Source organism: Sciurus carolinensis, chromosome 8 (genome assembly GCF_902686445.1).
Source record: "Sciurus carolinensis chromosome 8, mSciCar1.2, whole genome shotgun sequence".
NCBI classification, from domain to species: domain Eukaryota; kingdom Metazoa; phylum Chordata; class Mammalia; order Rodentia; family Sciuridae; genus Sciurus; species Sciurus carolinensis.
The window spans coordinates 79,445,276-79,461,399 of NC_062220.1; positions in this window are offsets into that span (position 1 = coordinate 79,445,276).

Consider the following 16,124-nt stretch of genomic DNA (forward strand, 5'->3'; position numbering starts at 1 on the left):
TATTCAGAGGTGAAGAAACATACAATCACTTTTTCAAAAGGTGTGATAGTGTTCACTTTTAGATGTTCTAGTCTACCGCAGTAATTTGTTTTGAAATTACTTTAAACAGGAAATTAGATGTAATCTCTTCAAATGCAATATCTTATGAAACACTTTATACTACTTACATTGCACTATCCCACAACTCTTTTGTATTGACAGCTTACCTGACTTCTCTACTTTTCTTTATTCTTAATTTCCATTTAAAATTCTTGTGCACATATAGAACTGTGTTTTTCATAGCATGTGCCATTGACCACCTGCATCAGAATCAACTAGAGTATTTGTTTGAAATGCAGATGTTTGGATCCACCTCAGAGCTTCTGAAATAGTCTTCAAGGATGTGGTTGGAAATTTCCTTCTTCAGTAAGTTTTCATATAAACACTAGAGTTTGAGAATCTTTATTATGGACTTGGCATAGTGCTAGGTGCTAAATTTTTAAAAATTATGTTAAAAATGAATGGTAAACAGGAGTATATGTACTTAGTTAAAACTCCTATTTTAATATGTACAATTTTTCTATTGAATTTACATAGGAATAGTTCATGCCAAATTTCCAAGTAAGTCAATTGCGTAATTTTTGTTATATTGAATGTCAGAAATTGAATGCAATGAAGCAATTGTTTGTATAACTACTTTTAAAAAAATACTGACCAATTTTTCTTTAAGAATTTAGTGTAACCCTGCAGAAACAAAGTGTAACTTAAAATCCACTTGCCAAGGCAATAGTACAAACTGGTCATCAAGTGATTTCCTAGTGTAACTAGAAGGCCACCTCTGTGACTCTGAGAAGGTCCTGGGAAAAATGAGAAGAATCTGGGAAATTGGTACTAACATTCTTAAACTTATATCTGTGTGACAGATGTTTGTACAAACTGTAAAAGTGAAATTCATAAAAAGAATAGACCTAAGTCCTGAATAATTTTGTATAAGTCCATTTATTTTTGAGAGAAAGTGATGAAACAAGTTTTTTAAGACAGATGTCATTATTATGTTGATACTTTAGGGAGTAATTGGAAAGAGCCATAAATAAACTCTGCATAAATGTTGTTTTTTTTTTTTAATTTAGTGATAGAAATGATCTAAAGAACATCTGAGGAGCATGATTAAAATATAGTCCTGTGTGGTCTGGAAAAATAAAACGCTCAAGAGTTCAATCATTTCTCAAGAGGAGTCCTTGACTTCTCAAACATCTTATTAATTCTATCCCCATGTGGTTAAACACCGAGACTCAAATGAGTGCATGAATATAACTCATTGCCTAGAGGAGCAGAGATACCCCTTCTCCCCTTCTCACTATTTCTGTAGGCTACTTTGCCTAGTCACAATTTCTTCAATCATCTACTGACGAGAATGAAAATACCTTGTCCTTCCTTTTTTATGTATTTTATCTGAAATTAAAGAGTTAAAAATGGAACAATTAATTTGCTACATTGCTCTGATTTAACTAAGTAAGTATTTTCTGACAACTAGGATCAGTGGCAACCATAATTTTGGGAGCATCAACATAACTGGAAGGTGATGTTACCTTCCCATTGCTTTGAATATATATATATATATATATTATATATATATAATAATATATATATATTATATATATGAATATATATATATAAAACTGCACTAAGGAGAATATGCTCACACAACATCCAAAGTAAACAGATTTTTTGTTTTTTCTTTTTTCTCTTTGTGCAGAATAGGTCTTTCAAGTTGGGAAACTTCTATTGTGTATATGTGCTATCCAGAGTAGAAACATGTTTTCCAAGTCTGGTTTGTAGATTTCTCAGAATCCCTTTTGATCCTTTTAATTTTATTAACTGAAGTGAAACCTCTTGACATCAGAATTTTTGCAAAGCTTATTCCATATCCCAGTCCTTGAAAACGTTTTAAATACCTAGGGGTTGATCCAGATTGTCACCTAATGAATAAGAAAATCTTCCAAAGTTCCTAGCACTTGAAACCATTAGTTGCCATAAAATCAGGAATGATTATATTATCCCTGTAAAAACAAATTAAAACCTTAGGTTTATTCTACTATTTTTCCATTATAAACAGGGGCTTTCCAGAATCACCAAAGAAATACACTTGCCAAAAATGTTTAATATGTCATTTCTTTGAACCAGTTTACAGAAAATACAAGGTATAGAAGAACAAGTCAAACAAGAGAGTAAGCAACCAATCAAAATAACACCATAATAAGACCACCTACAAAAACACTGCCTCAGTCTTTTCAAGAATCTGGTGTTTTGAATAAAGGACAGAATTAGAGGAAGGATAACTATAGCAGATTAAAAGAAATTTTAGAGGTAAAATGACTATATGTCATATATAGTTCATGACTAAATTCTGGTTTGAACCAACTAGTTGTAACTCTGGAACAATTAGGGAAATTTGAATATGTATGGGGTATTAGATGCTGTTAAGAAAATATCGTTAATTTTGTTATATTCAATAAAGGTGTTGTGATAGTTAATCTTATGTGTCAACTTGGCTGGGCTAAGGGACACCCAGATAGGTGGTAAAACATTACTTCTGGATGTGTCTGTGGGGGTGTTTCCAGAATACATTAGCATTTAAATGTGTAGGTTGAGTAAAGATGAGAATTACCAAAGGGGTTGGGCTTCATTTCATTCCTTGAGGGCCTAATTAGAACAGAAAGTTAGAAGATGTCAAATTTGCTCTATCTGCTTGAGCTGGGCCAGTCACAGTCCCTGCCCTCGAACATTAGCAGTCTTGGTTCTCAAGCCTGCAGACTCCACCTCTTGTGTTTTCGGACTTAGTCTTAAGAGCAGGTTAAGAGTCTTCTGGTCCTCAGGCCTTTTAGTTTGAGGGAACTACGCCACTGTCTTTCCTGGGTCTACCGCTTCAGGAGACAGATCAGCGTACTAGGCAGCTTTCATAATGTGAGCCAACTGTTCACAATGAATCTTTTTCTATATATTCATATACATTCTATTTTAGTTTTTCTGGAGAATCCCAACGAATACAAATATTGTGGTCACAAGGGTAAACAAATATTTTACTTTTAAAGATGTGTGCTGTTATTTTCTTATTTAAAAAGATGTATATCAATATTTAAAGATAAACTGTCATGATAAATATGATCTAGTCAGACACACCTAAGAAAACTATATGAACTAATTAGATTGATGTAGTAAATATTGTTTGATATTTACTAATTATTAAATCTCAGTTTTAACTATATGATTTCGTTATTCTATTTTACTTATTTTTTTGAAAAATATTCAAAATGAAATTTTTAAAGGGCATAATACATTCAATTATTTAGCATTTTTAAAAAATGAGATTGGGCTTTACATATCATCTAGAAAGTACAAATTTTGGTAGCAAAGAATACTTACCTTGGTATTCAGAGGACTGCATTCCAGTAAAACCAGGGGTAAGGACCTAGGCCAATCATTTTCTCACTCTCAAACCAGGATTTAGTCAAGGACTTCTCAATCCTATTTAAAATAAGAACAATAATCCTTGTCACCCTCCCATGTCAAGGGGGTGTTATAATGATGAATGAGCTCCAGGAATAGATTTGGCCTGCTGATATATTTGTAACACATATGGCTGCATCACCCTTTGACTTTTCTAAGAGAAATGGAAAATAGTTACATTTAGTATGCCACAAATTAAATTTCTGTCAAGGTTAGCTTTAAAACCAGCTCTCCAAGCAACTCAGGTTTTCAGAAGCAGGCAAAGAATCTTCATAGGTCCTCAGTAGAGCACTATGCTATTATACTAGCAGTGGTACTTTTGTGTAAGGTGAAATGAAACCACTGGAATCTTAAAAAAAAAAAAAAATCCATGTCTTATTTTTTAGAACAGATTTATTAAAGTATAATAGATATAAAAATATGTATTTATTATGTACAACTTGATAAGTTTGAACATATGCCTACACCTCTGAAACCATCACAACAATCAAACTAATAAACCTATCTACTACCTCAAAAAGTTTCTTTATGCTCTTTTTAATTTTTTTTATAAATGAACATTAAGAATTGGTAATGCTATGCAATCTAATTATGCACTAAAACAACCATAAACATTTAATAGAAAGCCAATATTTTTGGTACTAATCACATCAAAGACGCATTTAAATTAGGTAAAATCTTAGAGGATATTCTTACTTGGTTGTTAAGTTTCTTTGATTCCTAAATGAAAAAGTGTATGTTGAGTACTTTCTAGGTATATTAATTCAGATTAATTCAGTACTTTTACATTAGAAGTGTGTCATACTCTAGTAGAGGATTTTAATTGTTCAATTCAATTCAGAAAACACTTATCAGACCTTTTTAGTCTTTGTGTCAGATAGCATTTTTACAAGAGCCAGTTCAGTTTTGGAATTCATATCTGTGACTAATCTTAGAGAAAATCCTCATACTTCATTCCATTAAAAGAAAAAGAAAAAGACACCCAGGATATCTGTGGAGAGTGGTGATTTGAATCAAATGATGGCCTCTGACTCTCTTGTGGCTAGTTTGTGCTGGGAGTTGCCTGTGCCATGAGCTGAGATCACATGGGATTGGACCATAGGTACAGAGTTTAGAGTTAATCAAAGTTAAAGATCGCATCCTGAATCAAAGTGAATTTAGAAGTGGAAGGAAGTAGTTTAGACATCCAAAAAAAATTTAAAGATAAAATAGAAAGGAAGCTTTGTTCTGTTTAAGATAAGAAGTTTGCAACTGAGATTAAATTAAGATCAATGATTAGGAAACGCAACCATTAGAGAGGAGAGCTTTGTAAGTACCTTGTGGTCTCACTTATGGTCAGGGAGGGTGCTGTTTAGAAACTGAAGCTGTTCAAATGTCAGAGGAGCTAGGTATTCAGCCTTAGCTCACCTGACATAGAGCATGATGGACACATTTCTTGTGGCTAGTATGTTTCTCCAGACCGGTGAAAGAAGACCTTAAATAAGGAATCTCTGCCTACGGAAACAGGATATATACCAATCAGTAAGGTATGGGTTCTGTAAAGGGAACATTTTGGCATTAATTAAGCCTTGAGCCAGGATGAATGACCCACTTGAATATTTGGCACATTGCACGCCCACACCCAAGCACAAAGTCAGTGATTTCTAAATAATGTGATTAATGCTTCCACAATTTCAGTAAAGGAGTATTTATTATGACATATGAAAACTTAAATTGATCATAATCACAATAACTTTGATGTAAGGAATGTGGAAATTTATTTCACAGTAATTAGATACACAGTAGTGATTTTTTAATTGTGACAACCTAATATCGATCAAGGTCATTTTTCTGGAAATCTGTTGAATAATTATTTGTTGAACACCTGCTAGTGGGTGAAATATCAGTAAACATCCCTGAATGATAATAATATTTTCATTGCATATACAACAATGTTTACATTTGCATTCAGATGAAAATAACTGAAGTTCTGACTTAGGGTGACTAAAACAAAGGAGAGTTTATGCTTAACTTTTTTCCATTTATCATTTGCATTTGGAGATAGAAACTCTGATGTTGGCTCAAAGTGCTTGACAACATCAGAATTATTTGCAGTTTTCTTGGTCTTTCACTTTGATGGTAAAATAGCTGTTCAAGCTCTAGGAATCATGACTACATTTAAAATATAAAGGAGGGATGAGTTGACCAGCCGTATCTATCTCTTTTAGTAGGAAAGCTAACGTCTCCCCAAAAAACTTTAGATCAAACTTTCCTTTATATCTTGTCAATTACTATAACCCAGTCACATCATCACTTGTAGCTGTAGAAATAATTGGGAATCCAAATATCAGGCAATGGAATGTGGAACTATTTTGTCTCATTGCTAGGGGCTGGATTATATTTGTGCCCTGAATATAATCAAGTTTTTTATCCCAAAATAGGGCAAAGGGAAGAAAGAAGTTGAGCAGGCAAATAAGAGTTCTATCAAATCTTTAAGACTCTTGTACATACATACATACATAGGATGACATTTTATGCTTTTTTAAACTTCAAATCTTAGATATATATATATATATATATATATCAAGCACTACAACATATAATCTGTTAAGAAGGTAAAATGTATGCAAAATGATAAATGGAAAATACAAATACATTTTTTAAAGTATTTATACATCCGAGAGAATTAAAACATAAGAACTTATTTGGACATTTTTGTCTTTGTCCCATGTAAAAGAAAATACCTAAAAACTACAAAATGACCATCAATTTAGGATGATCAAAAATCCAAGAGAGTACGATAAAAAGAACAATGACATAGTAGTAAAAATATATGAAATCCTATCTAACATCCACCAGTATTGAGTGGTGGGACCTTGAACAACTTTTGTTACCTGTCTGGTACTTGGTTTCTTAATGATAAATTATATCTCTGAATTCTGAGTTAAGTTACTCTAAAACTCATGCGCTTGGTAAGGCAGATAGATGTAAAGTAAAACTTTCAAGGCTTGATGATCATGTAGTACCAGGTATTTCAAATTTAAAGAATGAACAAATATTTTATAGCTTAAGTGGAAAATTATAAACATGTTATAATTGAGTCTGTTTCAATAAGTTATTGCTGAACTCACTTCGATAAATTACACTGAAATTACTTTGCCTTTCAAAATGTGTTTAAACAGTTTATTAGAACACTCAACTAAAGAGAGAGAGAACTCTATATAATGTTTCAAAAGGATATTTGCCAGATATGTAGTTGTTTTCTTGTCATTCTTAAAGAGTGCCTACTATAGGGGTTGGGGTTGTGGCTCAGTGGTAGAGCACTTGCCTAGTATGTGTGAGGCACTGGGTTCAATTCTGAGCACCACATATACATAAATAAAATAAAGGTCCATTGACAACTAAAAAAGTATTAAAAAAAAAGAGTGCCTACTATGAAATAGGTAATGAGATACATATTTAATATTTAATCTGCTTAATATATTTATAGGTTAGAATTATAAAATGATTATAGTTTTTCAAACCTAGAATCAGAAAACATTATAAATTAAATTTTAATGACATTCTTATAAATGTATTATGTTGTTACTCTTATAAATGTATTATGTTGTTTAGAAATATACACATAGAAGCCAGGCACAGTGGTGCATGCTTGTAATCCCAGTGGCTAGGGAGGCTGAGGTAGGAAGATCCTGAGTTCAAAGTCAGCCTTAGCAAATTAGCAAGACCCTAAGCAACTTAGCAAGACCCTGTCTCAAATAAATATGTATCTCATATATATCTGTACATATATATACATATATATATGATTTTGTGAAATTATTTATTCATTAATATTTTCAATTTTTTACACTCATAATTCCAAAATGCAGTTACATGAGTTATTCTATATTTGTATAATTAATTAATTATGACCAGGGAATATTTTGTTGCATTTCTAAAACAAAGATTTTCCACCTGTTATCCACACTGTGTTTATATGTTAACTATTGTTGAAAAGTCATTTATAGTTAATGTTACGTTTGAAAGTTTTTCTATGGATTAGCAACATTAGCGTTGCTAACTGAAAGAAAAAACAACAATGAATAAATATAGCAAGTTGAATGAGAAGGCAATTTTAAGTTTCAAGGGAAAAAAAATTAAGTCTAATTTTGTAAATAATACCTTTGTAGTTCATTCAATCAGTGCATTCAAACATATTTCCTGAAGTTTTTAAGTTGTGCTTAATCAAATTGACTGTGGAAATAGCCCTTGAGCAAAATTACATGCAGCTTTTAAAATTAAGACCTTAAAACTAGTGGGTATAACAACTAACTTTTAGAATCTTTAAAATACATCAGCAATGTTAGGAAATTTTGACACCTGGGAATTTTATTTTATTTTATTTTTTGCATTATTAGTGTTACAGGTATAGTCAAAGTATTCATGTCAGAAAGATTGTTCAATGAAAATTCCAGATGTTTAACAAATGTGTTGACTCCTAATCCTCCTTAGACATATGTTTATGTCCATTCTTCCCAAGAATTTCTTTTTTAAAAACTAGCTCAACATCAATAGCTACTTTGACCTAATAAATGACAAATATAGATCATTTAGATTTTGCATCGAGGAAAAAATGGTGAGTAGTGTGTGTACAGTAGACAATTTTGAAAACATTTCTATCTCTTCTTATTGGCATATTGCAGTGGACTTTTGTGCCTGGTCCATATTAAATATTTATCATCTTTGAGTTTGAGTGTGAAATAGTGCCCCTCCTGATTTAGAAGTGGAAATGTCTGACACTTGATTTTCAAGATTCCATGGCAACAATTACTTAGTATTTTTCGGTCAGATTCACTACCCCCAGACTTTAAATCAGGAGTTTGGTGATGCAGGAATTGCCAGGAACTCCTCTTTGTTGGAAGTTGCTGAAAGATGCAAATTCCTAAAGGGACGATGCCTGTGTTGCTAATGGTGGCATTGGAAATTTGATACTTTCAGTATTAGTGGTGCAAGCTGCCTTATGCAATCCCCAGAGGTAACTCATTTGGGTTTTAACTGGACAGTTCTCCAGTGTGATTGCCAGAGTTGTTTCTGGCTTCATAACCCTGAATTTTGTTCTTTGGCCCTCTTGGTACTTGTGGTGACTGTGCGAATGGGCTTCACAGACCTCCAACTGTAGAAAATGTAATTGACCAAGGGTCTAGCTATTACACTCTGAAATTCACCTTTAAGTTTGCATCCAGACCATGCTTTCTATAGTTTTTACCAAGCAGACTGAGTTCAGCCAGAATTGCAAGACAGGGCTTCTGTTGGTCAATTGATAGTCTTGCCCAACTACTTTAAACTGCACTCAGAAGCTTCCATCACATCTTTCTTGGCCCCTCCTGCACCAGGCATCAGATTGCTGCATGGCCTGTTGGCTGTACAGGTCATTCCAGATCCCTTCCATTTTCTTTCAAAGGGTGTTTCCCCCTAATGAAATTCTTGTACTTTTTAATCTTGTCTTAGTGTCTACTTCTTGGAGAACAGAAACCAACCTAGAGGCCCTGTGAACTAACATGTTTCTTAAATACATTTCTTCTCTGCTTAAATGAGCCAGAGTTGAGTTTTGTTACTTTTAAAACATTAATACATATCTGTTGTAGAACCATTAAAATTGGTGTTACTTACTTCTATCTATAGTCACCTTTCTTGCCCCAGGTTTTTATTTAAATTAAGTACATATTGACATAAGTAACCTACCTATTAGTGAAACAATATTCACCAAATTAAAGAGCAAAAGCATTACAAATGATTTGGTTTATTTTCAGTATGAATATGCATACAAATATTTACCAAGACCTTTTTTGAGAAGAGTTGCTTGGGTAAATGAGGACATTCGTTAAGAGGAGATATTGAACAACCGAACGTTACCTTTAGGCATGGTTTATCACGGGGCAATCATAGATAGTGAGCATGTTTAAATATACAAATTCAAATAAGACAATATAATAAAGTATATTTTGTTACTTTTTATTGAGGTATTATTTGTACATAAGAAGATAAACAGACTGAGTGTAAAGTTTGAGGAGTTTTGACAAATGAATACATTACATGATCACTGAAGAGAAAGGACACTTTGATCATGCTAGGAAATTTCTAGAATCAGTGTCCAATTTATCTTCACTTCCCCAGGGCACCCATAATCTGATTTCCATCACTATAACTTACATAGTCTACAATGGTTTACAGATAAAAAATTTCACATAAATGGAATCAAACAGCATGTCTTTTTTTTTTTTGTATCTGACTGATTCAGATCAACCAAACACCACTCATAGTTATCCAGTGTTGCTTATGTCAACTATTTTATCTTTTAATTCCCAAATTGTACTTATTTTATGGATATATCAGTTAGTTTATCCATTTTCCTATTTCAGACATTTGGATGGTTTGCAGTTTTTATAGATGATGGTTAAAATTGCTAGACATTCTTACACAATTCTTTTTCTGGACATATTTTCATTTTTCTTGGTTAAATACTTAGGGTATGTTTTGTAAGAAATGTATTGCCTTGACTTTGGATAAATGTATGTTCAACTTCACATAAGAAATTGCTGAATTATGTTCCACAGTGACTGTACAATTTTCTATTTGCATCTGTAATGAATGAGAATTGTAGATGTCCCACATCCACTTTTTCCTTTGTGCCTCCATTTCTGTCTTTTTCTATTTATTGTGTATTTTTGTATTCTATTCAATCTGTTCTATTGCCTTTTTAACTGTCCTTTCTTATGTTAGTCTTTGTTCCAGAAGTTACAATACACATTTTTAACTTATTATAGTCCATTTTATAATGCCATTCCATGTACAAGAATCTTACTGGATTATAATTAGATTAGCATCTTTTCCTATCTTTTGATATTGTCTTTACATGTTTTACATCTTCATGTAATATAAACCTTATAATACACACCTATTATTTTTGTTTTGCCATGCAAATTGACTTCTGAAGAATCTAAGAAATGAATGAAAACCACTATTTTGTATCATCATACATAGTTAACAGTTTCTTCTTTTATTCTTGGAGAGCTTAAGTTTCATCTGATATCATACTGTCTTAATTTTTTGGCAAAGATGCTCTTGGCTTTTATAAAATGGGAAATATCATTATTTCTCCCTTATTGATTTTTAAAATTTTGTGACAGAGGCTTGCTAAGTTGGTGAGGCTAGCCTTGAACTTGCCATTCTTTTGCCTTAGCTTCTTGAGTCACTGGGATTATAGGTGTGTCACTGTGCCCTACTACTTCCTCCTTATTTTAAAAAATTTAAAGAGGGAAATGCACATATTTAAATGTTCAATTTGATGAGTTTGACAAATGTGCATATTTATATAACCAATTATCCACTCAAAATATCAAGCAGTTCTAAATCCCCCGAAATTCACCTTATGCCACATTTACTTAACCCCTACAATAGGTTCCACAGACCCAAAGGAATAACTCTCTTCTTGAGTTCTGTTCAACCTGTGCCCATGGGCCTAGAGTTTGCCCTCAGGCATGGGTCTCCTCCAGGGAGAATCCACTTTCACAGATAAATCCTCTTCTTCCTACTTGATTTACATTGTTCTTTAAGAAATTCAAAAAGTTTTATTTTTTGTGGTCTGTCTGTCCTTTGTAACCATTATCTGTTAGAGGGCTAGGCTGTTGAAGTATCAGAACTACAGATGCTGAGCAATAGTTTTAGTCTACAGAGCCAAAAGATAAAGCAAATACATTGTAGTTAGAAATTTTCGATTATTTATCATCAGAAATAACCTTGAGGGATGGTATTTTAAGGAATAAAAGCATGCTTTCAGGTAATACAATAGAAAAGTGTCTAAGGAGGAATGAGAATACAGGTCAGGCAAATATTTCCTTTCCTAGGGCTTGCTTGCTAGCCCTAAGCAAATGTTTCATCAATTCCTTTGACTTTGTTTTACTACATTATCTTCTGAGTGATCCTTCTTTAATTTGTACATACAAAAATGCTCAAACTTGAAGATAAATGAAATGTTGTCAGCAGGAGAACAGTTATGGTAATGTGTTCTCCTCCTATCTACCCCACCCCATTGTTTTTAGAGTATTGAGGTTAACATAACAATTTTGTATAAAATTAGAAAATAAAATCAACACAAAATAGTTGCAATGATCACCCCTAAAGTATTCTCTCTTACTAGAGTTCTAACCAATTAAAAATATTAACATGTTAGCATATAACTTCATTTTTTTTTTGCCATGGTCTTCTGAATTTAATTACACAGAGAAGTTGAAATCATTTTGCCATTTTTAATTTATTAGATTATTTTATTTTGTCCCAAAATAATTATAGAGTGTCTTCTTTGTCCTTAATATTTAAAAAATACTAAGGTACATCTATGCATGGATTTTTAACTACGTATTTGAAACACAGCAATTTTCCCATCTACATACCCAAATTTTGTCTAAATCCAAAATGCCTTAAGTTGTCTAAAACAATTTTTAACTGCAAAACTAATTTCGCTAAATATTATCTATAGCTATAATTCTAAGGTTTGATATTCAATCTCTATCAGCCTTCTTCAAATATTACTATGGCTTTCTTTTGTTCTTGCTTTCTGGGAGTATATTTTTATTTGTTCTGTACTTCCTTGACTTAATGCTTTTCCATTTATTTAAGAAGTTTTGGGGCTTTTTATTTTTTCAGTTCAGATTTCAATTTTGCTTTTTAAGTTTTAATTCCTGATATTGTTAATCTTCCTTTGCTTTCTATGATATTGTTTCTTCAGGACTTCTGATGCCTGTTTTGTGAAGGCCAAGTCTTCTATGCTAACAAGGATTGATAAAAATCCACAAATACTTAGAATCTGTATTACTTGTTAGGTGTTATATTTCTCACTGAGGATATAATAGTGAGTCTTCAGCCTAACAGGAATAGAGAGACATCGATAAAAGGGAAATAAAACATGATTCTAAATATTAAGGGCAGGCTTTTAGAGGATACTGTAATATGATAGAGCAATTTTGAGGGGGATTAAACTCAGGAGCACTCAACCACTAAGCCACCTCCCCAGCCCTATTTTGTATTTTATTTAGAGACAGGGTCCCACTGAGTTGCTTAGATCCTGGCTAAATTGCTGTCGCTGGCTTTGAACTCACCATCCTCCTGCCTCAGCCTCTTCTGGTGTTCACCACTGGGCCTGACTATGATAGAGCCATTTTAATGAGTCTATCCAATAAGATTTATTTCAGAATTTTAAAACTGGGTCAAAGCAGAAAATATAGCCAAATATATCACGATCTCACAGAGCTAAGATCTAGAAAGTTTCAGAAACAGCCAGGAGGCCCAGGTAGCAGCAATAGGTGAATAAGGAGGAAAGGAAGGAGAAAAGAGAAGCAAGAGTAGGAAGCAGACCATGGAAGCTCTTGTAGGCTATCATGATGACTTTGACTCTTACCTAAGTGATATATCAAGACATTGTACTATTTTGAAGGAAGAAAATGACATGATCGATTTATGTTTTAAAAATTTATGCTTTGTTAACCAACTTCAAGGATGGAAGAATAATGGCAGAAAGATGATCATTATATTTTTAAAATTGCTAAAATCTTTTACTGATTTATTTTTTTAATATTTTCCCATTCATCTTCATGAATAATGTTAGTTTAATACTGTTTTTTAGTGTGTCCTTTTTCTAGTTTTGGTTTCATGGCTAAATAAATTTTGGGTGAGTGGGAGCCCCTGAAAATTGGCTCCTGTGTTCTCCTGACATGTCCTCATGATTCCTTGAAATCTTTATTCTATGTTGCTCTAAGTTGGTCTAGGCTCGCCTTTTTTCTCCTAACCACCACCTTAGGAATAGTAATTACTACAAGAAACCATAATTCTTAGCTGAGAATGGTACTTGGAAACCAACATTTGGGCATGAGATTGTTTATATTTTTTATGATATAAATTCTCTCCAAAAAACTTATTTTATGGCTTACTGTTAAAATTAACTGGCAAAATGTGTTCATTTTGAGGATTCTTTCATCATTTAAAGAAATTGTCATTCCACTCTTTCTTCAAAAGTTTTGATTTGGCTTTTAAAACAATATTCTTAAATAGGTTTGGGTTTTGATCAAATTTCTTTTTTTGAGTTTGCTTTTGTTTTCTACCTCCATAATTTCTGCTTTCACCTTCATTTTTCTTAAATTTACTATGGGCTGATCACATTGATCTACAGTATTCTCACACTGAATGCTCAATAATTATTTTCTATTTTTATTTTAGGAAGTAAATTTATTAAGATTTATAGTAAAAGAATATCTAAGAGATGTATAAAATATTAATAATAAAATAATCAACACCCTTTTCTCTAGCAGCTTGATTAAGATCATGTTTGATATTGCTGTTCTATTGATAAAGATGAAACTTGATTGCATGTTGTGATCTCCTAGGGCCTTTTGAAAATCCCAATGTTTACTTCAAGGGCCGACTGATTAAATCAGAACATCAGGGATTTTTTTTTTTTAAAGAGTCCCAGCTGGGCATAGTGGCCCATACCTGTAATCTCAGAGGCTCGGGAGGCTAAGGCAGGAGGATGGTGAATTCAAAGCCAACCTCAGCAACTTAGCGAGGTCCTAAGCAACTCAGTAAGAACCTGTCTCTAAATAAAATACAAAAACGGACTGGGAATGTGGTTTAGTGGTTAAGCTAGATTTACTCCCCAGTAGCCCCCCTACCCTCCAAAAAAGGTAACTCCCATGTGTATCAGTTTGGGAACCACTGGGAAAGGATAATCACAGGTTGGCTTATTCAACATCATGCTCCTTGCTTAAATATAAAAATGAATAAATATTTTTGTTTAGTGTTTTAAAAATATCATTTATTATAGACTAAAAACCTACTGTTCCTTAAAACATTGTCTCATAATGACCTTTTAGGAAACTCAAAAGTTGTACATTTTTGGCCATATTTCTGACATGAGAGGAACAATGAGTACTGTGGGTCCTCCGTGTGAGACTAGGGGACCTTAGTTTAAAGAAGCGATGATCAGAATAAGGAAGAAAATTAGTAGGAAGACTTGCTGTGGCTGAGGGAAGTGGAAAGATTCATTCCTTGTAAAACTGATCCCAGACAAGTGAGAATTCACCAGTAAAATAAATTCATTACAGCCCTATGCCAAATTCTTTCTTCCCTGGTCTTTCTTACTTCCTGTCTTCTACACTCTCCAATCTTTCCCTTCCCCCTTCATACTTAATTATATTCACAAATTCTTGCCATTTGGAACAGTTTTTGGAGCAACAGAGAAGTGATGCTTGAGAGGTGAAAGGCAATCACAACCTGGCCTGGAATCAATTGATAGGGGGAATTCTTGACAGCACTCACCAGCTGATTCCCAGCTGTACTTGGGATGCGGCTGCTCAGCAGCAGTCTTAGCAATTTGGGTCCACTCATGGTAATTGGTTTCAGATGGAATCAGAATAACTCATTTCACACTGTCCTCATCCCACTGCCCCAAAGAACTGGAGGACATAATATAACTTATTCAGGGCAAAATCCCAGCTTCATGGAAATCCCATCACTTAAATTCTAGTCTGAATTGGATCTGATTGTGTCCTTGTAGTCCCTGTGTGGTGAGAAGGATTATTATAAGGTTATTTCAGTGGTTAGTTGTGCTCACCCTGCTGCTCTGGCTATAACTCTTTTATTTCCCTCAGAACATCTTGTTTTACAAAAACTAAATGTGTCCCTAATCATGTAATTAAGGAAAATGTTTGTGATCCTATTCCTAACTTAGAGAAGAAATAGTGGGTGCAATTTTACTATTGTCCACACTAAATGTCCCTACTCCTTTAAACTTAAAACTTCAAATAAAATGAAAATACTTTTTAAAAAATCCTCTTTTCTTCTTTGACGAAAGGAATTATATATTTAAAATATATACATATTTAAAGAAATAAATTGTATCTATATATCTCCATATATATATATATATATATATGTGTGTGTGAGTGTGTGTGTGTGTGTGTGTGTGCATTTCTCCAGTAAAGAAATTCAGTACATTTTATTTCTATTTTCACAGACTGTAAGTGATATTTTCAGCTTCAAGAAAAGTAGTATGATATTCATTAAGTAGTTATTTTAGCAATGAGGACCATTTACTAACATAAGAAGTCTGGATAGGTGGTATTCCAGGACTGGTTAAGGAGCTGAAGAGGGTTATAAAGGACTCAGGGTCTTTCATCACACTCCCACCTGCACTACCCTCGCTGTCTCTGTGCTACCGATGTCCACATTCATGTCTATACCGATGACAAGATGGTCACCTAGAGCCAACTCTCATATCTTCAGATGATATCCTTGATGTTCTGGTAAATGTTTCATAGCCTGTTCTCTGGACAACCAAAAGGAGAAGCAACCTAATTCCCAGTATATGCTGGTTTCCATGTTGTAAGTTTTCCTTCTGGTTGATTTCACACTCGAATAGCATGTCTCTGGATGCGGAATGGGGAAGAGGGGCTCAGTCAGGAGCCAGTGTAAGCTCCTCTCAATGTACCACTAGATATCACGCAATGGTAGGAGGAATTTCTTTTTTTAAAACTTTTATCTAGAATGGAGAATTCTTATATTTAAAATATTTTTCCAGATATCCATAAATTCTCTTATACCTCATTGGTTTGACTTGCATTACATGC